At 36.3% G+C, this 27,188-nt stretch overlaps 1 protein-coding gene and 1 long non-coding RNA gene across 3 annotated transcripts in view; one reads left to right on the top strand and one right to left on the bottom strand.

Annotated features, from left to right (window-relative positions):
• Positions 1-27,188, bottom strand: part of TAFA1 (TAFA chemokine like family member 1) — a 568,772-nt gene that overhangs the window by 452,251 nt on the left and 89,333 nt on the right. The window lies entirely within an intron of this gene.
• LOC141585387 (uncharacterized) lies at positions 3,671-26,265 on the top strand. The gene is made up of 5 exons (XR_012518823.1): positions 3,671-3,750; positions 13,552-13,624; positions 19,566-19,642; positions 19,921-20,002; positions 24,087-26,265. It is a non-coding gene; the product is annotated as an uncharacterized LOC141585387 (long non-coding RNA).

The raw sequence follows: 27,188 nt of genomic DNA, 5'->3' as shown, positions 1-27,188 counted from the left end.
GCTACTCAAATCACATCCAAACTTTAACCTGTTCCATCAAATGACTGTGAAAACAGTCATTTCTTATTAATCCTACGGCTCATTATTTGGTCTGTGGGCCAGAATTGTTGTGCTAGCATTCTACTTTTACACTTAACACCCCAAAATGATAAAGAAAGATTTAACAGTTATCTGGTCAACTCATTTTTTGCTTCACAGATGAAATAGTAGAGAGATCATCTGGGAAGCTATAATGGGCTGATTGGGTTGTAAGCAACAGATTTATGAATGCCACTCTTGAACTCCCATGATGCCTCTGCCTCTTTAACAGTTTCTTTATAGAATATACCATTCTAAAAATAAGTACATAAAACATAAGTGTACTAATTGATTAATTACCATATAGCAAACTGTCATATAATTACCACTCAGGTCAGTAAATAAAACTTTGCCAGTGTTCCAGAAGGCTCCTGGCTGTCCCATCCCCATTAAAATCTCCTCTCTCCTTGCTGAATGTAACCAGGCATTCTGATCTTTTTACTTATCACTGCCTTGTTTTTCTTCTTACATTTGTCTCCTATGAACTATAAATTGTGTTACTGTTTATTTTGCCTCTTTTAAAGCATTATATAATTGGAATAATACAGCACGCATTCTTTAAATCTGACTTTTATTTCCCAACATTTACTATTTGACTGAAAAATTAACTGTAATCATTTTCACTGTTGTATAGTATTCCATTAAATGAGTATATCACTATCCATTTTACAATTGATGAACACTTAAATAGTTTTAAATTTAGGACTATTATAAATAATACTGATATGAACATTTTATATATATTTATTAGTATACAAATACACAAAGCTAGATATGAAATTGCTGGTCTGTAAAACGTTTATATTTTCAATTGTATTAGCTAATGCTAATGTTTGTCAAAGTGTTTCATATTAATTTATACTCTTACTAGCATCATGTAAAAATCCAAGTTGCTCATATCCTTTTTAGCACTTGGAATTGTTAGGCTTTACTATTAGCTATTCTGGTAGGGATCTCATTGAAGTTTTGTATTTCCCTAAGGATGAATGAGACTGAGCATCATCTCATATCTTTATTGGCTTCTTGTATGTGCTCTTTTGTGAAGTAACTTATTTTAAGACCCTTGCTTATTTTTATCAGTTAGCTGTTGCTGAGTGACAAACTATTCTACAACTTAGTAATTTAAAACAAGAAGTATTATTTAGCTCATAGCCTTTGAGTCTCCTGGTAGTTCTTCTGCTCCAGGCTAGGTTCAGCTGATTGTGACTGGTCTGTGGAGAGTATGCAGGATGACTGGGGACTGGATGGTCTAAGATTACCTCTCTCACAGGTCTAGCAATTGGCCAGCTTAGGCTGGGGCTGTGGGAAAGAGGCCACATCTCCATCATCCTCCTCTAGGCTATCTGGAAACTAAGGGCACCGAGAGAGCTGAGATACCACACCAGCCTGACCAACATGGTGAAACCCCACCTCAACCAAAAATGCAAAATTTAGCCAAGCATGGTGGAAGGTGCCTGTAATTCCAGCTACTTGGAAGACTGAGACAGAAGAATTGCTTGAACCTGTGAGGCAGAGGTTGCAGTGAGCCAAGATTGTGCCACTGCACTCCAGCCTGGGCAACACACTGAGACTCTGGGGAAAAAAAAAAAAAAAAAAGTACTATACCCCAGTCTGTCACACTGTCATTTCTGCTGCATTTTACTGGCCAAAGCAAGTCATAAAAGACTTTATCTTTTGATAAGAGTTACTGTAAAGTCACAAAAAGTGTGAATAAAGGAGGAAAGGAATGGTTGAGGCCATTACTGCAACTATTCTACAAACCACTTTTTATTGAGTGTCTGTTTTTCTTAATACCTGGTAGAAATCTTGTATAGAGTCTTTATACAAGTCTTTTGACTATTATTTGTATTTCATATTCCTTCTTTCACACTGTGAGAACCTTTTTATTTTCTTTATAAAGTCATTTAATGAACAGAGGTATTAATGTACCTAAATGTATTGATATTCATATTAATGAAAAGTATTATGATTCCTATTTCTTAAAATCTTCCTCTGTCCAAGCTTATATTCTCCTATATTTTATTTTCAATCATTTACTGTATTATCTTTTACATGTAAGTATTCGATTCACCTGGATTTGATTTTTGTATATGGTCTGAGTCAGGTGTGAAGTTTTCTTTTTCCCTGTGGATTTCCAATTTTCCCAGCATCGTTTATGGAAAAGACCATTATTTTCCTACTGCTCTGTAGCACCAGATTTCTCTTGAATCATGTGTTCCTATGTGTACATGGTCATTACAGAAATCCATTCTGTTCTATAGCAATCTTTGTCTATACTCATGAAAATAGAACACTGCCTTGATTACTGTAGTGTTCAAATAAATCTTGGGATATGGTAGAAAAATTGCTTTTAGCTTATTGTTGATTTTCAAGAGTGTTTTTATTATTAATAGGGCTTTGTATTTCCATATAAATTTTAGAATCAGCTCATCAATTTCTAAAATACTACCTATCAAGATAGTGACACCCAACATTGAGTATAAAAAGTAAACTAAAAATTAATTTAAGGATAATTGATAGCTCTAGGATTAAATCTCTTCCAGTCTATGCATATCATATATTTTTCTATTTAGGATTTTTTAATTTCTTTAAATAATGTTTTATCATTTTATTGATAAAATTCCATATCTTTTATAATTGTATTTTTTTTTTTTTTTTTTTTTTTGAGAAGGAGTTTTGCTCTTGTTACCCAGGCTGGAGTGCCATGGCACGATCTCGGCTCACCGCAACCTCCGCCTCCTGGGTTCAGGCGATTCTCCTGCCTCAGCCTCCTGAGAAGCTGGGATTACAGGCATGCGCCACCATGCCTAGCTAATTTTTTGTATTTTTTTAGTAGAGACGGGGTTTCACCATGTTGACCGGGATGGTCTTGATCTCTTGACCTCGTGATCCACCCACCTCGGCCTCCCAAAGTGCTGGGATTACAGGTTTGAGCCACCGCGCCCAGCCTATAATTGTATTCTTAGTATTTGGTTATTTTGATAATATTATAAATAGTATTTTAAAAATTCATTTTTCTGTTTATTTCTGGCATATAATAATTTAATTGATTTTTATATTTACCTATTCAGCAACCTTGCTAATATCACCTATTAATTGTTTTAACATCTGCCAACCATGAATGTGTTATTTCTTCATTGCCAATCCTTGTTTTTTTTCTTGCATTACTGAACTATCTAGGGACAAGGATATAACATTACAAAATAAGAGCTTTTAAACTGAAATAATTTTATCAAACACCTTTTCTGCATTAATTGAAATGATTTTTTTCTCTTATTCCATTAATGTGGCACATTACACTTAAAAATCAAGCAACATTAAGCAACTTCGAATTTCTGAATAAGCTCATTCAGCATGATGGATAGCTGAATTCAATTTGCTAATTATTTGTTTAGAATTTCTACATCTATCCTCATGAATTAGGCAGCCCTATAATATTATTATCCTGTAATTCCTTTTTGAGTTTTGTTGGGAGAGGCCCAATGACCACAGGAAACAGATGCCCACTGTTAAACTTCCCTTGCTTTGTCTCTTCTGTATGTGAGTAAAGCATTTTTTTCCCAGTGCTTGACTGTGTTGTTTTCCTTAGCGACTCAGATACTAAGATGCAATGGACAGAAGTGCCTGAACTTCTACTCCTGACAATAGGCAACCGATGTTGATCACCAACAGGTAGTGGTTTTATGGAGTATCTTTTCCTATTCTTTTAGTGGAATAACGATCTGAAAAATAACTGGCTTTTAATTGGGGCATTTAATACAATTATTAATATATTTGTCTCTAAATTATCTACTAAGAATTCTTCCTGCCCTACATTTTTTCTCTCTCTCTTTCATGTCTCTGTGTCTGTGTGTGTATGTGTATGGATTATTTATTTATACTATTTTTTAATAATTATAATACACTTTTTGAAATTATTTTAATTGCTATCCTAAAGATTAAAACATGTTCTCTTAACCTGGCATAATCTAATGCCGATTAGTCTTTTTATTTTACCCTCTTCCCTACAATTTCAAGGAACTTAGAACACTTTTGCACAATTAATCCCCATCTGAAGGGTATGCTATAATTATTGTATATTTTAATTCTGCCTACATCATTTATATTTATAATCAATTTACCATTTTACTCTTAATATCTTCTTAATTTTTTAAGTTTCTCTCTGGGAATATTCTTCTCTTTGTAAGATCTTTCTTTAGTTTTTAGTTTGGGGATTATGGACAAAAATCACTCACTTTTCATCTATATATATCTTTATTTTACCTTCCTTTTTGAGGTCTATTTTGATTGGCCATAGAATTCATTATTGGCAGCTTCCTTTCTTTTGAAACATCGAAAATATCATCTCATTGTTTTTCTGGCTTTCCCATTATGTCAGTTGAAAAGTCAGCTAGTAGTAGATCCTACCTCCTCAAAATGTAGTCTAGGAAATAGCAGCACATTATACCTGGCTATCTTTGACTATATTTTGGAAATTTCATTTTAAATGTTGTTTGTAGAAATAATTTAATCCATAGTGATAGCCTATATTTCTACAGGAAAGATTATCACTTTGTTTCAGCTTGGCAGCTGTGCCCTAGCAGCTCAGACTCACATTAATTTTAGTGTTAGAGACTGAGATTTGGGAGGAGGAGGGCGTTCGAACAACTCTACTGTGATGAAGACTTTGTGAAGTCTGCTTTACTTTTGGTTCATCCTCGTTCCCGGGGCACCACCCACCTTTCAGGATCCCAGAGAGAAGCAGAAAGGGTTTATAATAAAACCAACCCCTAGTAGGCTCTGGACTCCAAATTTTTTCATTTTTGAAGCACTGTGAGATGTCAAAATTACTTTTACACCAAAAAACTTCCTCTTTTAGATTGGAAGATAATCATAGTTTATCTTTTTCTATCACATTGTACATTTGATTCATCACCAAGTCCTATTGGTCTTACCTCCAGAATACAACCTTAATCCATAATGACTCTCAATCTGCAATGTGTGGCCTAAATATTGTCCTCCATTGCCTCCTTGTTTCCACCCTTAACTTTCTTAGTCCATTCACTAAACAAATGTTTAAAATTAGCCACATACAATTCCTCTAATATCTAGATGCAGAAATACCACTTGACACAGAAATTCCATTACTGAGTATAGATATATATACACCCAAATGAATTAATATAAATCATTCTCTTATAAAGATACATGGATGCATATGCTCATTGCAGCACTATTCACAATCGCAAAAATATGGAACCAACCCAAATGCCCATCAATGATAGACTGAATAAAGACAATGTGGTACATATGCACCATGGAATACTATGTGGGCATAAGAAGAAACAAGACCATGTTTTTAACAAGGACATCGATGGAGCTGGAAGCCATTATCCTCAGCAGACTAACACAGGAGCAGAGAAACAAATACCATATGTTCTCACTTAAGTGGAAACTGAACCATGAGAACACATGGACACGTGGTAGGAGGAACAACACACACTGGGGCCTGTTGGAGGCAGGGGTTGGGGAAGAGTATCACAAAGAATAGCTAATGGATGCTGGGCTTAATACAAGGTGATGGGTGGATCTGTGCAGCAAACCGCCATGGCACAAGTTTACTATGTAGCAAACCTGCACATCCTGCATATGTATTCCAGAACTTGAAATAAAAGTTGAAGAAGCCGGGCGTGGTGGCTCAAGCCTGTAATCCCAGCACTTTGGGAGGCCGAGGCGGGTGGATCACAAGGTCAGGAGATCGAGACCATCCTGGTCAACATGGTGAAACCCCGCCTCTACTAAAAATACAAAAAATTAGCTGGGCATGGTGGCACGTGCCTGTAATCCCAGCTACTCAGGAGGCTGAGGCAGGAGAATTGCCTGAACCCAGGAGGCGGAGTTTGCGGTGAGCCCAGATTGCGCCATTGCACTCCAGCCTGGGTAACAAGAGCGAAACTCTGTCTCAAAAAAAAAAAAAAAAAAAAAAAAAGTTGAAGAAAAAAAGAAAAAATTATAAAACCAAAATCAACCATATAATCACATCAGTCATATTATGATGCTCTGCAGTTTAAGTCTCCAATAGCTCTGACTGAACATGAAGTATTTTGTTTTTCTAACACCCAACTACTTATTCTGGTACTCAAGGCATTCCATGGTTTGACCTCTATCATTCTCTCTAGATATACTGGAATAATTTTTGTTCTATGAATAATCCAAATTAGTTCCTTAGTTTCTTTGTACTCATAGTTTCCTTTATCTGAAAATCAACAATTTTCTTAGTAAATCGCGTGACAGCCTCCTCTTGGTCATGTGGTTTCTCCTTGAGTATTGCCTCTTCTAAGAGGCCTTCACTTTTTGTTTCAGCTAAAGTCTTCCTCCTTTAGCAATGCTCTTGTGCATTACTCTATTTAATTTTATTCATAGCATTTGCCACTTTGATATTATTCTTTTTATTCCATGCAACAAATGTCAGTCAAAGATAACCTGAAGATATCTATTTTTTTCCCAATATAAAGAAGTGTGCCTGAAAATGGTATAATTGGTTTTAAAAATCAAGTCAATATAAAGAGATAACAGATGAAAGTATGTGACACAATGATGCCACACTGCTGAAATGGAGAATACACAGCACTGGATATTACACATAAATCACTAATCTGGTCATAGCCTGATGAATTCAGCCTTCCTGTGGCAAACTAATTTTCTTCCTTCCTATACTTCACTCCAAATCTCCAATTTGATATCACCCAATTTCCTTCTCAAGAAAACATGTTTTTTTTTTCAACACCAAAATCTCCTCTAACCTATCCAAAGGGACTGTCATAGAAGCAAGCAAATAAGTGAGTCAACGATGTTCACCATAATAGAGAACGATGTGCACCATAATAGAGAAAAACTTAAAACTCTACAAATTCATTAACAGGGCTTCAGCTAAGTACCTTTAGAACTTAACTACATGTAGCCTTGAGGAAGCTCTGTAGGGATTTTCATGGAAGAAGTTAATGATAAATTCACAATTGAGTAAAATGTGTAGAAGTAGATGCACAATGTGACATAGCTTTTATTTTTAAAATCGATCTATACACATATACATACAAGTCATGGGATTGGGTAAAGACTATTGTTTTCTACTTCTAGACCTCTGTTTTGTTTTAGTATTTCATTTACATATTATGTTTTTATAATAACAAACAACTAATTAAGCTACTCAGAAATTTGAAAAATCATATTCTATTTTGTTTTGAACATTTCATTTAGGTATATTTTTATAACTTCATCTAATCAGCAATGAGAGTATTCTCAAGGTGTTAAAAATTACTAATGTGCTTGTCAAGCTTTATGCTATCTAGATTAATTTGTTCAAGTCTAGTTTGGCAATGATTTCCAGGAAACTTAATCCCAGGGCACTCACCAACAAATGTTGTGGAATCCCAAGTTGAATACTGTAGGCGTAGTAGCCAGTGGCTAGAGTATATAACAATGCTTAATTCTTTACCCACCCACCCCCAACACACACACCTTCAAATAAAATATCTTTCCTACTATCTTGTCTTGGCTTTAATACATTGGACATTAAAGAGAGAATTACTTCATGTTGACAAACATTTTGTCTGTTTTTGTCTTGGGATCTTGCGTTAGAAAAATAATATTTAATACAATTAAGTTAAACTGATTTACTGCATTCAAAAGCAGCTCTCACGGCTCTTGTCTAAGTTTCTACATTTTTCGCCTGAAATCAACACTTCAGAGGACAGAAATAATAAGCTAACTTATACCGTTTGACACATCTATCTTATAAAATTATACAATAATGAAAGGTGAAAGGTGACTTCTGTAAAAGATGATTTTCATAAAATCCTTAAACAACTTGACCAGAAATATTAGAATATAATATGATTAGAAAAAAAATCCAACCAGACTGTCATATTCTGCACTTCCTCATCTATACATTATAGCATTGACTCACCAGGGTTTGGCAAGAGTAGGTAATTTAGTTCTTAACAAGTATTTAACAGAATTAGTACCTTAATGACTAAGGCAGAACCATCCCAGGGCCTCTGTAAAATCAATAAAAACACAAGTGGTAAATTGGAATAGACATTAAATTATGTGCTAAAAGACATTTGCTCTTTGAATTTGGATTTAAAACTAAACTCTGTTAATTGGTGCTATGTCAGAGTATCAGAAATCATATTAAATCAGCCACTCCTGGAAACTTAATTGAGAGGGAAAATTCTAAGCTCTTTAATTTCATAAAAGATATGACATATCTTCTGAAATCCGTTTGCTGAACTAATAGCAACTATAGCTTACTTAGCAGTTTAGAAGTATCTTTCATGTCCAAACAATTGTGACAATTTGTAACATTAGAAGAAAATATTGTAGATCCAGGTCCCAAAAAAATATTTAGTTTCATTCATGTTTGTACTTCTATTTTAAAGGAAAGAGAGTGTGTGCTCTTACATATATCAGTAATTCATTATGTTTTGTTGCTGAGTAATATTTCATGAATAAATGTAATATAATTTGTTTATCCATTCACCAGTTGATAGACATTTTGGTTGTTACCAGTTTGGAGCAAGTATGAATAAAGCTACTATTAACATTAATGTATGTGTATCTGGATGAATATATTTTCATTCCACTAAGACTAGAATTGTTGGACCACATGGAGTGCTTTACTAGTAAACATTTAATAATTGATTCTTCCCCTTTCCCTGAAAAAGTGTCTGATTTGTAGCATTTGCCAATTCCTGCAGTGTAAATACTCCCACTCTAACCCATTTCAATCTCCCAACATGGCATCACTGAATGTGCAGAGACAAATAGATGTGCATAATGGGCTCCCATGAACCAGTAATGTTTGGCTGCAACACAATGCTAGCAATATGATAAATGTATATTTTACTTCATAAGAAACTGCCAAACTGTCTTTCAACAGTGTTTTGACACTTTGCATTACCACCAGCAATGTATGAGGGTTTCAGCTGCCGCACGTACTAGCCAGAATTCAACATTGTTTAGGCTTTTCCCCCTTTATTTTAGCCATTCTTTTAGATATATGTTATATCTTGCCGTTTTAATTTGAATGTACTTAATGACTAATGATGTTGAACACATTTTCTTGTATGTATTTGCCTTTTCTATTTTTTTTAATTGAGGTTTCTGTTCAAATAATTTGCCCAATTTGTTTTCTTAGTATTGCATTCTGAGAATATTTTGTATATTCTGAATACAAGCCCTTTATCAGATATTTCATGTAAGCATTTTCTCCCAGTTCAGTAACTTGTCTTTTCATTTTCTTAACAGTGTCTTTTATAAAGCATAAGACTTTTGTACTGATAAAGTTTAATTTATCTTTTGTCTTTCACTGTTAGTGCTTCTTCAAGCTAAGAAATCTTTGCCTGACCCAAATTACAAATATGTATTCCTATAATTTCTTCTAAAACTCTGATGTCCAACACAACAGTCACCAGTCACATGCCTTAAATTTAAATTTAAATTAATTAAAATTAAATTGAATTAAAACGTTAGTTCCTCAGTTATACTAACCACATTTCAAGAGTTCAACAGCCTCTTTGGCTAGTGGCTACTGTATTGGACAGCCAGCCATTGGTCATTTTCATCATTGTTCAGTGTTCCACTTAGCATTTTCCTAGAAGTTTCATAGTTTTTATTTTACATTTATTCAATTTCAAGTTAATCTTTGTATATCATGTGAAATATGGCTAGAGTATTTGTTTGTGGTTTCTTTCCTTCTTTTTTATGCATATCAATTCCAAATTGTTCCAGCAACATTTCTGAAATCTGCTTTTGTATTTATCACTATGTGATTTTTGTGTGTGAAAGATAGATGCAAGGGTTTTCTTTCGGCATTTTAAGATTTCTTTTAGGCGGGCATACCTGGGAATAAAGTATTAGATATTAAAAACGGTGGCTGAATTAGGCCCACCAAATTTACCAAGCAACACTTGCATTACCTCCAGTAGGTTGTCTCTCAAGCCACCATTGGTTTCTGACATATCCCATCGAAAGGCTTTAAAGGATTAATCTGTTAATAGCAGGTAGATTAGGTCTGGTTTACATAGAAGGCAGCTGAAATGTAAGAGAAAGTCAATTTCTTGCAAAGATATTATTGAACAATCTAATCAAGGTAGGAAAACATCGCTGTATCCCCTTAATAGAGACATAGAGACAAGCCTCTGCAAATGGATCTCTGTTAGTGGGAAAAAGTGTGACTGTATTTTTAAAATAAGTTTACGTAGCAGAAAATATGTATTTCTCACATGAAATTTGGTATTCATCTTCTCACATTTTAATTCTGCTTTAGATTAAAGAGAGTAAATACTTGATTTGTGTTTTATCACAATATCTTCTGTGGTTTTTGTTGTTTTCCATCTCTCTCACTTTGGTTGATTTTGATAAACGTATTTTTAGCTTAAAGAGCAGTCACAGGATTGAGATAACCTCACCTTGATGTTGTAATGTTTTTAAAATTCAGGTAGTGATAAAACAAAACATGTTGTTTAACTGGCTGAGGACTTTAGAGTCTAAAAATTATTTTGACACCACTTTGTTTTTATCTATTTGGAAAGTCTCAAATGTTAGGGGACTCTCGGGTAGTACTGGAATGTGTGCCAACTAGTATTTTAGTTTTGACACTGATATATTTTGTATGTTTGTCCCCTCCAAATCTCATGTAGAAATATGATCCCCAATGTTGGAGGTGGAGCCTGGTGGGAAATGTTTGGATCATGGGCGCAGGTGCCTCATAAATGGCTTGGTGCTGTTCTCATGGTAATGAGTTCTCATTCTATGAGTTCACATGAGATTTGGTTGTTTAAAAGACTGTGGCCCCTCCCTGTTCTCTCTTGCTCCGGCTCTCAGCATGTGATACACCAGGGCCCCCTTTGTTTCCAACATGACTGGAATCTTCCTGAGGCCTTCACCAGGTGCAGATGCCAGTACCATGCTTCCTGTAAAGCCTACAGAACCCTGAACCAAAATAAACCTCTTTTCTTTATAAATTACCCAGTCTCAGGTATTCATTTATTGCAGTGCAAAAGTGGTCTACTACAGACACATAGTTTAGAGCAGGGGTCATCAAACTATTTTTCCCCCAAAGGACAGATTATCAATATTTCAGTCTTTGCATGCCATAAGGTCTCTATCACAATGATTCAACTCTGCTATTATAGTACAAAAGCAGCCATAAACAATATGTAAACAAATGAGCTTGATCATCTTCCAGTAAAACTTTGTTTTTAAAAGTAGGCTCTGGGCCAGATTTGGCTTCCAGGCTATAGTTTGCTAACTCCTGGTTTAGAGTTACAGATGTTTATTTCCACGCTCTCAAAAAAGATAACATTCATTTGAATGCAATTCGTTTAAAAATAAATAAAATTTAAAGATAATATATTCCATTTAAAGTGGACTATGTATAGTGTAGGAATAATAAAAGTAATCAAATATTGTTTTTATATAAATAAAAAGTAACAAATTACTGTTATATTTTACAATTTTTACCTATTTTTTTACGTTTAAAATTTTGTATTTTACCATACATTTGAAAAGATAATAAAGACTTATTTGAATGATGTAAGAATTCTTAGATGATTTTCCTTGTAATTATTTTATATAAGTTCATCACCCCATTAGTTAGCTAAATAAACACAGTAGACCCATATTAATCTGAAATTTTTAACCGCCTCTGCCTCTTAATGACCAGAATTTGACTGATATCAAGTGGCCACTGAGTAAAGAATGTGACAATTATTATACTAAGAGCAATAAAGACTAATTATTATACACAAGATGATCTAACATTACACTTTAAATTCCTGTGATGCATTGGAGACACATAAAGGATAAGTCAGTAAATCAGGCTGACAAAAGACACATGCAAATAAAGTGGGAAACTTAAGTCAATGGGAAGAAGCTGTCTGAAGTCCTGAATTCAAATCCTGATGCTGCTTGCTACCTTCATAGGCAAGAACTCTGGGATTTGAGAAAATCATTTGTATTCTCTGTGCATTATTTTTTTATCATCTGTGCAATGTGTTCATGAAAGTACCCACATCACAGGTTCAGTGAAGACCGAAGGATATGATTTATGGAAGGTGTTTAGGACAGAGCCTGACACATAACAAATGCTTAATATTAGTTACTGGTATTTAATTATTTTGATGATGCTGATGGTGGTGATGGTAGTAGTGGTGGAAGTGAACAATTAGAGTGCTGAATCTTATAAGCTTAGCAGACTCAGGGAATTCTGATACTCTTCCAGACACTTAATAATTCACCACGAGTGAATTTTCCTAATCTTGTGGCTTTTCCTCTGAGCTTCACTAGGTTACTGGCTAATAAAATAAATGCATGCAAATATGTTAATTGCTACGGGTGAATAATAAAGATGTATTTTTACCCTTTAATAAGTATTCACATTTTAACAAAAATTTAATGTCTAAACTTAGGAATGAACGGCTAAGGCTGGAATTACTGTGACATGTAGTTAATAAGCATGTTTGAAAACAGGAAACCTTTAACCACACTTACCACACAATACTTTCTTCTCAAATATGTTGGGTCAGCCCTTCCTGCAGCCTGCAGCTAATTCCCCTGCACTTTCTCCTAAACGGTGGAAATTAACAATTCTAACCAAATCTGTGTCAACACTTGTAGGGCCTGAAGCAAGAGGACAAATTGAGACTCCTCAGCCCACCTTCCCTCCGCCCAATCTGCCCACTCAGCGCACCTGCCCTCTGCCCAATCTGCCCACTCCTCAGCCTACCTGCCCTCCGCCCAATCTTCACCTCTGGCTCCAGCCTGCACTGCAGAGAACAGAACACAGGACTTTGGACACCAGAGCCTTTCATCTCTAACCTTGGGTAATGTGCACTCCTTGGTCACTTCATGCATGCACATTCCCAGCATTCTTCTCTAACTTTAAGAGAATAAACTCACAGAAGAAAGAACCTGGAAACAGATTCAGGGTCACTTATGCTGAGAATCTTAGGGTCTTCAGTACCCAGCACATGATGATGTGGGTAGGAAGACACTGGTTCTAGATGGACACAGCCCTTGGCCCAAGCATTCTTAGTTCATAGCAGCACAACCAAAAGCAAGCCAGAGCTGGATCCTTAAGCCCAAGACCTGGGGCCAGGGCTAGTTGGGCTGGTCTAAAGGTGGATGATGAAATATTCTCCGCTACAAACCCCCATGACACAAGTTTACCTATGTAACAAACCTGCACATGTACTCTGAACTTAAAATTAAAGTTAAATAAAATCAACCACCTGCCAAAACAAAACAAAATAGGTGTCTAAACCTCTTTAGGTGGCTCAAGTGGATAAGCAGGTAACTAAAGACATGGGGCTGGCTAGCTGCGCCAACATTAAGCATATATTGTTTTCCTGCCTTTTGTTCCTGCTGATGGCTTTACCATATTTTGTCTTGTGCTATAGTAATGTATATGTTTCCTACATCTTTTCCTAGGCTAGAGGATTCTTAGGAGAGGGATGAAATCTCATTCACTCCTGATTTCAGAGCAGAGTATCTAAAACACAAGGTATGTTCAGAAAATATCCCTTTATTGAATTATTGAAAGAGATATCAGGAGATATGCCTTTATTGATAAATGACAAAAGAATGCTTAGAATGGAATTGAGCTGAGTGCAGTCTAAACATGCATGAAAGATCTATTGACAAGCAGTATCACACACTAAATTTGGAATTGAGATTCAGAAAGCCAAAGATCCAACTGGTGGCCATGACAGTCCGATGCTAAACCAAGACCCTCTGTTGCCCAGGCTGGAGTGTCCTTGGCTCACTGCAACCTCCGCCTCTCAGGTTCAAGCAATTCTCCTGCTTAGCTTCCTGAGTAGCTGGGATTACAGGCCCCGCCACTATGCCTGGCTAATTATTTTATATTTAGTAGAGATGGGGTTTCATTATGTTGGCCAGGCTGATCTCGAACTCCTAACCTCAAGTGATCTGCCTGCCTCAGCCTACCAAAGTGCTGAGATTACAGGCATGAGTCACCGTGCCCAATCTTTCTACATGTTTCTACCTTTTTTTTTCTTCTTTTTGTTTTAAATTCAAATTTTATTTTATATTCTGGGATTGAATATGCAGGTTCATTTCCTGGGAATACTGAGTGATGCTGAGGTTTGAGGTATGACTGATCCCATCACCTAGGTAGTAAACATATTACTCAATACATTGATATTCAGCCCTTGTCCCTCTCCCTCCCTCCCATCTCTAGTAGTCATGTTAATTCCACCCTCATGTCCATGTGTACCTAATGTTTAGCTTTCACTTATAAGTGAAAATATAAGACATTTGTTTTTCTGTTTCTTTGCTAATTTTGCTCAGGACAATGGCCTCCAGCTGCATCAATGTTGCTGCAAAGAGCATGGTTTCATTCTTTTTATGGCTGTGTCATATTCCATGGTGTGTGTGTACCACATTTTCTTTATCCAATCCGTTACTGATGGGCACCTAGGTTGATTATACGTCTTTGCTATTGTAAATAGTGCTGCAATAAATGTACAAGTGCATGCGTTTTTTCCATAGAATAATTTATTTTCCTTTGGGTCTATACCTAGTAATGGGATTGCGGGGTTGAACGGTTGTCTGTAGTTCTTTGAGAAATTGTAAAACAGCCGTCCACTGTGGCTGAACTAATTTATATTCCCACCAAGAGTGTATAAGTGTTCCCTTTTCTCCACAGACTTGCCAGCACCTTTTGTTTTTTGACTTTTTACTAACGGCCATTCTATCTGGTGTGGGATGGTAGTTTATTGTGATTTCGATTTGAATTTCTCTGAGGATTAGTGATATTCAGCATTTTTTCATAGATGTGTTGACCAGTTGTATGTCTTCTTGTGAGAAGTGTCTGTTCATATCCTTTTCTTACTTTTAAGTGGGATTATTTTGTTTTTTTTGTTGTTGTTGTTGTTGTTGTTGAATACTTTAAGTTCCTTGTTCCTCATAGATTCTGGATATTAGACCTTCGTCAGATGCGTAGTTTTTAAATACTTTATCCCATTTTGTAGATTATCTGTTTACTCTAGTGATAGTTTCTTTTGCTGCGCAGAAGGTCTTTAGTTTAATTCATTCCCACGTGTCAATTTTTGTTTTTGCTGCAATTGCTTTTGAAGACTTAGTCATAAACTCTTAACTCTTTCCCAAGGTTGATGTCCAGAATGCTATTTCCTAAGTTTTCTTACAGGATTTTTACAGTTTGAGGTCCTAAATTTAAGTCTTTGATCTGTCTTGAGTAAATTTTTATATAAGGTGAGAAGTAGGGGTCCAATTTTATCCCTCTGCATGTGGTTATCCAGCTATCCCAGAACCATCTATTGAAGAGGCAATCATTTCCTCACTGCTTATTTTCATCTGCTTTGTGGAAGACTAGATGGTTGTAGGTGTGCAGCTTTATTTCTGTTTTCTCTATTCTGTTCCATTGGTCTATAATCTGCTTTTGTACTTTCCCTATTCTGTTCCATTGGTCTTAACATCTGTTTTTGTATCAGTACCATGCTGTACTGGTTACCGAAATGTTGTAGTACAGTGTGAAGTTGGGTAATGTGATACTTTCTTGTTCTTTTTGCTTATGATTGCTTTGGCTATTCATAATATGCTCATAGCATTTGTATTCTACCACAGCACCTACTACCCTCCACTGGAATAATTTGCACAAGTCTGTCTCCACCCACCACCCTACCCTGTGCTTCTCTCTCCAAGCAGATATTCCATCATATGACTGGCACAATGCACTGTGTATAACCAGTGGCCACTAAATATTTGGTGAATAGATGAATCAATAAAGAAGATCCTAGGCAAACATAGTCCTAGTAAAAACCCACTAAGATATAGAAGTTAATGCCTTTATATATTTATTTTTATTCTTTCGATTTTGTAGTTTTGGAAACTGAACCTCAGGGAGATCTAACAACTTCCGCCAAATCAAAAGACAGACGTGACGCAGCATAATAGAAAATTCTGCTCTTCTTAAGAAGACACCAGCCATTTAGATGCATGTAACAGAAACATTTTAAAAATCTGTCACACCTTAAAATATCTTGAGTTGAGAGGTTGCACTTTCCTCCCCCATTTGATGCATTCAATTATTGACTTCCTTCACGATTCTGTTAAAACACTGAATCCACTGCGAAGTTTCATTTGAAAAGAATAACATAATTCTGCACAGTGAGACCACAATAGGTTCTTTGCAGTTAACAATAACTACAGGTACTGACTGTCTATTATGTGCTGGTCACTAACTAAGAGCATCATATGAATAATTTCCCATTTCACATTTGAGAAACCTGAGGCTTGGAAGGAATAACTTGTCAATGCTTTCAAGCCTGGCAAATGTGGAAGTAGGATCCGTACTCCTCCTTACCTGACAATGGGGGCCGTGTTTTGTTCTGCCATGCTGTGGGAACTTTCTTTCTGAGAGCATCTGCCTCAACTCTTTATTCCCTTCCTCATGGGAAATCAAACCAGTACTGTACATTTCCATGACCCTCTAGAAATCCTTCTCTCATAACCCTTAACTATTATATGGTGCATACACTCATTCAGCAAGTATTTATTGAGCACTTACTAAGTCCCAGGCACTGAGCACAACAGTGAAGAAGACAAAATATCCTACCTTGCCCCTCTGCCAGACTATTAAGCCACATATAGGCAGGGGATATGTTTGCCTTCTTCCTCTCATATCTTATTGAATAAGATCATTAAATTGACATGGATTCAAAACACTGAATAACTGCTTTGACACAGCAGAATACTAACCCAAATTATACATAGAGACCTCTCATCCCATGCTCACTTTCAGACAAATGAGAAGTGTTTAGTATTGGTGTGCCATGCAGCGAACATGGAACCAAATACAAATGGGGAAGGAAAACAAACAGAGACAATAACTTTTTTTACTCTCACATAAGTAGAAACTAACTGTTCTTCAACCTGAACATAATTGTTTTGGCCTTGAAGCTGAAAGGTGTTCATTTCAAATAAAGGCTACTATGAGGAAAAAAAAAAGTGTCATGTATAAAAAACTATGTTAATGAAGCTGAGATTCTGTAATTACAATCATGTGAAACCCAACTCCAGGTTATACTTCCCATTGCTTGTGTGTCAGGCGATCATTTCTCTTATGATACGCTCATGGTGAACACAAGGTGGGAAAATGCATCTCCAGTGAAAAAAGACAATTCTTTTGCTTAAGAATGATCCCAGAGCATCTGTTATTAAATCTCACAGCTCACAGAAGCACAATGTTGACAGAAAGGAACACTTAGTGAAAGAAATATTCACTCAGGCTCCAGATACCATTTCACCTGCTGAAGGTGCCTAGGGGTATACACCTGCTGGATGGTAATTAGGTGTTTTCAAAAACCCTCCAATCTATCTGATTGCTTTCCACCATTACTTCTGAGAATAACTTTCCCAAACTCTCACTTCAAAGCTATCTAGAAGTGCTTTGTGATTCAAATTATCTTAAAGTGCAGGATGTATGTGCATTTGTGTATTAACTAGACATACCCCATGTTAACGGCAGTGTCTTTCTTGTCAGACATCATGCCACTGCAATAGGAGTTAGCCTGTGATTTATGAGTACAGGCTTTGTTGTCCTGTATCCCAACTGTGCTGTGAATTCAGTCTGACTTTGGAGAAGTTACCTCACCTCTCTGAGCCTTAGACCCCCCACTGGAAAATGTAGCTAATGTTTCGACCTTACAGGATTGTTCAAAGAACAAAATAGGATGATATAGCCAAAGCATTCTTGATAAAGGAAATTTTCTGAAGTCAGCTCTACTATCTTGGCAAGTCATTTAGTTTCCCTGAGACCAGTTTCCTGATCCTGTAAAATGGGAATACTCATTCATAGGCCATTTTTCCAGGATTAAATTGATTAATACATGGATAGCAAAGATATGGAATCAACCTAAGTGTCCTTCAGTGGATGAATGAATAAAAGAAATGTGGTACATATACATGATGGAATACTATTTGGCCATAAAAAAGAATTAAATTTTATCATGTGCAGCAATGTAAATGGAACTGGAGGTTATTATGTTAAATAAAACAAGCCAGGCACATAAAGACAAATATTGTCCATTCTCACTCATATGTGAAAGCTAAAAAATTTAATCTCAAGGAAGTAGAGAGTACAATGATAGAGACTAGAATGACAGTAGAATGGAAAGTGTCTGGGGGTGGGAGGGCAAGAATGAAAAGAAGTTGGTTAACCGGTTCAAACACAGTTAAATAGAAGAAATACATTGTAATGTTTGATACCAAATTAGGGTGACTATAGTTAAAAACAATGTATTGCACATCTCAAAATAGCTAGAAGACAGGTTTTGAAATGTTCCCAAAACATAGAAATGAAAAATGCTTGAGGTGACGGATATCCTATCTACCATGACTTGATCATGACACAGTCTATGCATGTAACAAAATATGATGTTTACCCAATAAATATGTATAAGTGTTATACATTGATAAAAATAAGTTAAACATGCTCCTTTAAAATTAATTAATTAATGCACGAAGAGTGCTTAATGTGGTGTCTGAGATGACACAGTAAGTAACTGCTCAATAAATGTTATTAATAATGTTGGTACTTTTATTATTATCACCATCATTACCACTGTTATCACCAGATAATCTGATTAAGGGAGAGGAGGACCATGTCTTACAAATATTTCCTCTGCTGCCCAAATTTTGGGAAGCTAAATATTGCTTAAAATCTGTGTGTGGCTATCATGAGAATTTCTGGATGAAATCTCTACAGCATAAAGACATACCACCATGGAAAGAGGCTCCTGATTTTAATAATAAGACATTAAACCTGTAACATTAAAACTCAATATTCTAGGATTAATATACGAAGCTTTTTATGTTTGAGTGCCTACAGGCTTGAATAGCACCAAGCAAAAGTACCTCATTGCAAAAATAAATCCAAATAGCGTTCTTTGAATTAATAAAAACTGTTTTTTTAATGACAAGACAACTTAAATAAAACTCAAGGATATTTCCATTTCAACTGATATCAAGATCAAAGGATTGCATCTCATGAGATGTCAGAAATGAGAGAGCTTGTAAGTGGTAGAGGTTAGAACCTAAGAGCTGTTATCAAATGTGGGAAGAACAGGAGTGTCCAGGGAGCTGTAAACACACTTTGGAAAACAGCCAATTCGATCTCACTGGCTTGAAGACAAAGAACCAGAATGCTGCCTGCCTGAAACCAAGCCACTTAAGGGCCTCTGAGAGGGTCACAGGCCATTTCCATGATGGGTAACCTTGTATAGTCTGCCATAGGAGTAATTCTCTGGAACTACCAACAGTGATTCTACAAGATGACTCCTTGTTAATCAGAGAAAAATGACCAACAGGAGCTAAAGCAGCTTCCGGTTATGGTAGAAGACCAAGTCCGTGTTCAATTTCTTTTTTCTCCCTTCTCTTCTCTGACTTTTCACATCACCCTATAGGTTGACACCTGGGACAGTGAAGCAGCAAGAACACTAACATCCACTGAGAACTTGTGATATAAGTACAACTCTATAGGGTAGGTAGCCATATCTCTGTTTTACACACGAGAATACTCAGGCTCACAGGGGTTAAATAACTTTCCAGAGAACTGGCGCAGTATGTCTGTTCCCTACTGTAACTTCAGCACCTAATTGATAACTTTCTAAGCATTCTTCAGCAAATATTAACAATCCACTTTCTCAGCTACATATAAAATCTGACTTTCTTAATATTTGTTGTAAAATGCAAACAGGAAAGCCTGTTTCTTTTATTTCTTCATTTAACAGATAGTTACAAGTCCCTGCTGTGTTCCAGGCACTGGAGATACCTCTGGGAATATAATAGACTAAGAGCCCTACGCTTGTGGATCTTATCCCCTAATTGAAGAAGTGAGAGAGTAAGTAACAAACTCTATAAATCAACACATCACTTACGATGTCAGAGAAAGACTCATTGGCTCAGAGAAGATGAATAACATAAACACCCACAAACCCACCAAAGTTGGAAATCATGACTGGATGGAATTAGAGTTTTGATAGATATCATATTTTTGAAAATGTTAAACTGGGATATTTTTCATTCATCTTAAATCCAGTATCTTAGGCATCCACCCCCTGCTCTAATGGGTTTCAGTGCCTTAGAGGAAGAAAAGGCATCATCTACAATAACAAAATCCTTGTTCCATGTTGACTGTCAAATAGATTTATTTTGAGTCCATAACATGATAATAGTTTTGACAGTCAGGCATTGTCAAAAAGAGAAAAAAATGTATGTAAATTGCAAAAACTTCTTTTCCGTATCAAGAGACAGGCCTGGTGACTGTATCCATGAGGTTTTTCTATATGCCATGGGTAAAAGAAACTCAGGATAGAATATACTGTAAGTTCTCATCTAAGGGGGAAATAGAGAATGCTTTTAGGGTGATAAGAAACTTGGATTCTTATTTTTCATCAACCTTTATCCATCTTTGGTGGCCAATCCTCAGGGGGAGTAATAAAACATAAGATATATTGATATGGGATGCTGTAAGCAGCTTTCTGCCTATATAATTCTGGGAGAATGCAACCTTCTGACCTGAAGCAGCTGCAGAAGAATATAAATGGCTACACTGCATAGTTAGACAGAAAGCGACCCATTAAACTGACTTGCCTCTCCCTAGATACCACCACAGTGCTGCATAGATTGGGATGACTGGGATAATATGGTATTTGAAATGTTATCTCTAGTATTTGAAATTTAAGAACCAAGAAGGGCCTGCCATGGGTCTGCTAGGGCAATTTTTAAGGTCTTCCTCAAAGCTGAAGTAAGGGGGGTAGAAATCATTTAATATCATCATGGCTCAGACCCAAAGGCAGTAAAATTAGTCCAAGTTATGGGACAAGAAAGAGGAAGTAGGAAGGAAACCCATGGTGGGAAGAACAAATTTATCAGCTTTGAATTTGAGACATATATACAAAGAGGCTCAATGACCAGGCTGGACAAGAATTAAACTCAATGAAGGCCAAGAAGAGCCCAGGTAACAGTCCAGCGACCTGCATTCTTTCCTTCATCACTGCAAGTACACAAAAGATTTTTCTTTGCTTAATGCCACTTGGATTTTGAGGAAGGAAGGGGAAAACTTTTGAGAGGAAATAAACATGCATAAAGTGAATTTCATTTAATAATCTGACTGATTATGTATCCAAAAGAACCTGAGCTAATCTGAAAGAGACTGTTTAAAACTAGCAGGTAATAAAATACCTAGAATTACATTTTTTTTCCAGCCAGCTTTGTTCAGCAGAGAATAAAGTTAATGGAGTTGTAGTGTGTAAATCTTGGTCTCTGGGTTAAAGGGATACTAACTCAGCCATTATGATTTATCCTGCCTTCTTCTGAATTCACATGGAGCCAGCTGATTTTATTTTAGTACATTTGGGGAGTGCGATTGCTATTCTGGTGGGTGTCCAGATATTAAGAGTTTCTGTTTATGACTTCTGAGAGCTGTTTGTTGGAAAGAAGTGTTCTTTTGCCTGCTAATGTACCTAAAAACTCTGTAATGAAAACTGCTTAATAAGCCCCATGAAAGATTTACCTGAGATAGAAAGAGGAACTTACTGGTAGAACATGGCTCACTTTCCTTCCTATTTTCCTGCCCATGTATCACTGGTCTAAAACTCTTCTTTGAAAAGTTAAAATATCTCCCCACGCTGGTTTCTATTTTTCATAGCTTCCTTCCAAGAAGTCATCCTTCTCCCAAGGCATGTGAAAATTCATGCTGACCTCCACCTTCTCAGAACATTTTTCTCTAAATACCACTTAGGCATCTAGACCTTTCTGGTTTTTACTCCATGACAAGTCACTATTGACTAAGCTATTTTCTTCTTCAGGTGTATTTACATGTTGTCAGATTTTATTCCAAATCTCAGATCATCAGTTCAATCAGGGACAAAGTCTTTTGGCCTTAGGAAAAAAAAAAAGGGGGGGTGTGTGTTTCATTCATTAATGCCCTCAAGGCAAAGTCCAGCAAAAATGTACCTTAATTTAAATAATGTTGGGATTATTCACTTGCTGCAATGAGGAAGAGCGGATGACATTGAGATGGAGGTGACTTGGGGTGACCGTTGGGTGTTAGAGAGGGCTTATCACAAAATTTAGGCTTATGTTACATGATTTGGGAGATGATGCTAGGAAATGGGATATTGCTTTGAATTGGATGTTATCTAGAAACCGGCATAATTCTATGATTGGGTATCTTAATAATTCTTACCTAGGAGATGAGAACGTCAGACAAGGTGAAAACGTTTAAGAAACCAGCAGTCACTCAAACTGTTACAGGAGATACTTGATCATTTTTTGTGATTTAGAAAATGTTTATGCTTTTATCTATGTTCTTACACGATTAGAGTCCTTGTCTTGACCCCAACATTTTAGCATGGTCTTGTGTGATGTTCGTGTTCTGTGAAATTGTTTGGGTTAACCAAGAGAACACCACAGCCCTGCTGTGTATGTGAGGCTGGCTCCTCCCTCTCAGGGCTGCTTTTCTGACCCTCAGTTTGCTGGTTCATTCACTCATTTGTAGTGGTTTATCAAAATTAATGAGTATATAATTCATTGATCTGCTTGCTTGATATCTGATCTGCTCCTTATATTAGAAAATAAGCTCTATAATGTCAGATGCCATGTTTGTTTTGATCACCATTTTATACCAAGTGACTGCTCAGTGCCAAGGGAACAAAGCACCTTGCAGACTGAGGAATCTTGGAAGATCTCAAGTCAGATACTGAAAATTAAGTTAAATCTTATGGTTTAAAGCATTGGAGAAATGAGAATGGATAGAAAGTCAGCCAGCTATTTTGTGTTCCAAAAAGCCAAACTTTTCTATAGAAAAAACAATAAATATACTAATTTTAAGATATACTATTTGTTCTCAGGGCTAGCCATATGGGTATACTTCTTTATTAGACTATTTGTTTCAGATAACCTGCCATGCTATTTAAAATGCCCAATTTTCAATGCTCCATTATCCCCAGAGAGAAGTCTGTAGGTGTCCTGGGTGATCAAAAGAAAGGTTTAGGGAAATACTAACTTGCATTGTCATTTTACAGGGTAAATCATTCAGCTAAGATTGTCCAGCTGATCAGAACATTAGACAACAAAAAAAGTATTCCTCATCAGGAAAGCTATTCTGAAATAGATTATTTCTTCAGACTTGATTTCAAGACATTTCAGTGCTTGCCTAATACTTAGCTTAGATTGGATTGTTTTAAAAAAATTATATTTTTCCCTTGTGTCTGCACATGTAAGTATTTTGGTTGCTTTGTTAGTTGGGAATCTTTCTGAAGAGAGATTCGGGTTCAAAGAAGCAAAAGTCTTACTAACACTGATTTTCAGTAGGATTACCATGAACGTCCTGATTTTCTCTCACCTGCCTCTTTGAAAGGCACTTCTCTCAGTTGGGCAGATTAGTTGATTCTCTCACCCAAGTCAAAGTCATCCAGCCTCTTTGAGTGCCAGATACTTTGCCAGATTCCATAAAAACAGTAGTAAATAACAGAGATGATAGTGCTCTTCTAGGTTATAGTCACAAGGGAAAGCCAACATTGAACAAGAAATTACTGATGAGCTGAGTGTCACCAATGAGAGGCACAAACCACCACTCAACATACAGAATGCCCATCCAGGCCCACAGGTGGAGGGGAACAACATGGGGTACAAACCAGGAAAAACAGCATTGGCTAAGACGTCTTTCTTTGCATGTCTGTGGTTCTGAGTTGCAGTTTCCAATCTGACATCTATAATTCTAACGATAGCAAATCTTAATGTAAAAATGAATTGTCAATATTCTGATCATGATATTACACTATAATTTTATGAGATGGTACCAGTAAAGGAAACTGAGTAAAGGGTACATGAGATCTAGCTGTATTGTTTTGTGTAAGTGTATGTGAATCTGTAAATATCTCAAAATAAATGTTTGGTTCTAACATCTTGATATCTTGCAGGGATTCGTTTGTCTTATGTGTTGGAGAGAAGACTCTGGGGTTATTAACAAATGACAACTCAGCTGTCACAATTCCAAAAGCACTGAAATTCTCAGCTATTTGGATGCTTGGCTTACATGAACTGCTCTTCACATCTATAGTGATTGAATGACTGAAGGAATTCTTAGTGAGTAGAAGGGCTCAAGCTGCTAACCTCAACGGCAAAGTCTTGGTCATTATAGTGAAATATTCACTTTGTGTTTAAGAGGGGATCTTAGGAGGTCAGTCAGCCAATTTCATTTTCAGAGATCACACATATAATAGCTTCTGTGAGTTATGAACACATTTTTAAACTGGAAATTGTAATTCAAGCCAGGATTGTTTACATTTCTCCTGTTAATATTTTATTCTTTATTTCTAACAAGACCTAGCCCAGACATTGAGGGACCAGCTAAATACAGATGGCTGAATTATTAAAAGGATTCTCTCTGAGTGCCTCAGGAACTACACAGGTTTTTCTAATTAACATTTCCATCTAGGCAAGAGGCGGCAGGACCACATTTCAAGCACAAAGATTGGAGCTGGCAGAGTCAACCATGACAATATGGCCCTGGAATTCATGGCTTGGTTTTCCTTGGAAGGTGTAATTAATAACCCACATGTATCCAGACACTAATATAAGTAAACCTCTAGGATTTGCCTTTTCTCTTATACCTTACACTAAAACCAGATAAACAAACTTCTTCTCTGTATTTTCCAAGATGGGCCAAACCTCACAATTAAAGACTATTCATGTTTATTAACTAGTGAATCACCAATCCGTCCACCTATACTTCCATCATCACAATGAAGAGGAACAGCTGATGTTTATTATATACTTACTACATAATAGGCAATGTGCTAAAAATTGTATAAAATTCATATATTATTTAAACTTCACAAAAAAGTATTACCTCCATTTTACAAATAAGTAAATCCAGATACATCAAGATCAATTGCCTTATGATCACTTAGCCAATACTGACAATTCCCAAATTTAAATTGCTAGCCCTGAACTTTCTCTTGAGTTTCAGCCTCACATATCCAGCCTTACATTCAAACATCTCCAGTTGTATGTCTAATACATACCTCAAACATAGCATGTGCAAAAACAAAATTTTGACTCTCCTCCCCAACTCATGCTCATGGAAACCTCAGGACACTCCACTCAGTGAATGTCAGCCGCCATATATCCAGTTCCTTAGGCCAAAAACTATAGAGTTAACCTGAACATCCCTTTGCCTCTCCCCCTAAATCCTGGTTACCAGCTTGTCCAATCAGCTCTACCTTCAAATAGAGCCAGAATGTGGCTGTTTCTCACCATCTCCAGTGAGACTGCTGTAATATCTCACCTTGTCAACTGTAATAGCCTTCCAGCTGGTCTTTCTACTTCTGCATTTGACTTTCTACGGTGGATTCAAACACATATAGTGAGAATAATCTTTTGTAATTTTATATATCAAATCACTCCTTGGCTCAGAGCTCTCATTGTATTCATTGTTTTGTCAGCCCTACCTCTCAGCTTGGCTTTGATAGATGGAATCAATATTCATAACAGGGTCCTCAACCACTTCAGTGTTAACTTCCAGTAAAAACAATGAAAAACCCACAGGTTCAAAATTGCTAGACTGACAGAAACTAAGAAATTATCCAGCACTATGCTCTCATTTTCAGAGCAGGAAACTAAAGCTCAGGAATATTTGATGACCTCCAAAGGTCAAGTAGCTAATAAGTAGTTGAACTTGGTTTCATATTGAGGATCCCTGGCTCCCAGCCAGTGCTTTATACATGATGTCACCCCTGTTTTCACTTTCCTGGTTTCTATGAGCGGAAACATCTATATGTGTCAAAACCACAAATGATCAATAAAACCAAAATCTATGGGAAAATAGGTATATAAAATTATAAATTCTAAGCATTTGCCTGATAGCATCAGTTTACTGTGGCTGTAGAGGTGGTCAGACAATATGACTACTATATTATTTTTCAGTTAAATTAATATAGGCTATGGATGCTTTGTGAGTACATATTATTATTTCCAAGTCCACATTATGGTGCTATTTATGTAAAATATTTTAACAGCCTTGGGAAATAATAGCCAGCTGTATTAACCTTCTAACTGATGATACAGATTGTCTTGGCAAAAATAAATGTTGTTACTTCAAACTAAATTTAAATGATCTGGTTTTATTTATTTATCACAGAAGTGCAGAAAGACAAAAACATGAGCTGTGTCTACTACCATGGTTGTAGTCCCAGAACCTGGCACATAGTATCAGCTCAATACACGTTAATTGAATGAATGAATAAATAAGTAAATCATGTTTATATAGAAATTCTTATAATAGAAAAAAATTTTAATATAAATTCCAATCATAAGGGACTGTACATATAATTTATGGGACATTCACACAACGAAATAAAATTCTCATGAAGTAGAGGTACATTTACTGGCATGGAAAACATTCAAAGTATGTTGCTTCATTTAAAAAGTTGTTTATAGAAAGTTGATGTTTGATGTAATTTTTTTTTTTTTTTTTTTTTTTTTTTGAGATGGAGTCTCACTCTGTTGCTCAGGTTAGAGTGCAATGGCACAATCTCGACTCACTGCAACCTCTGCCTCCCAGGTTCAAGTGATTCTTCTGCCCCAGCCTCCTGGGTAGCTGGGATTATAGGCACACATCACTATGCTTGGCTAATTTTCTTTTCTTTTTCTTTTCTTTTCTTTTTTTTTTCTTTCTTTCTTTTTTTTTTTTTTTTTTTTTTGGTTTCTTTAGTAGAGATGGGATTTCACCATATTGGCCAGGCTGGTCTCAAACTCCTGACCTCGTGATCTGCCTGTCTTGGCCTCCCAAAGTGCTGGGATTACAGGCAATGCTGTGTTTTAAATACAAGGATAGATGGATATGTGGACAAAAAGAAAGAAGGAAAGAAGGGTGGGAAGGAGAGAGGGAAGGAAGAAGGAAAAAAATGAAGGAAAGAATGAAGGAAGAGAAGAAAGACAAAAAGCCTGGGAAGATATTTTCTAAAATGTTTCTGTAGGTGATAGTTATAAATAATCTATTTTTATATTTTGTTGTGTTA

Source organism: Saimiri boliviensis, chromosome 8, assembly GCF_048565385.1.
Source record: "Saimiri boliviensis isolate mSaiBol1 chromosome 8, mSaiBol1.pri, whole genome shotgun sequence".
NCBI lineage: Eukaryota > Metazoa > Chordata > Mammalia > Primates > Cebidae > Saimiri > Saimiri boliviensis.
The sequence above is the reverse complement of the archived record's forward strand: the minus strand, read 5'-3'. Positions and strand labels throughout refer to the sequence as shown.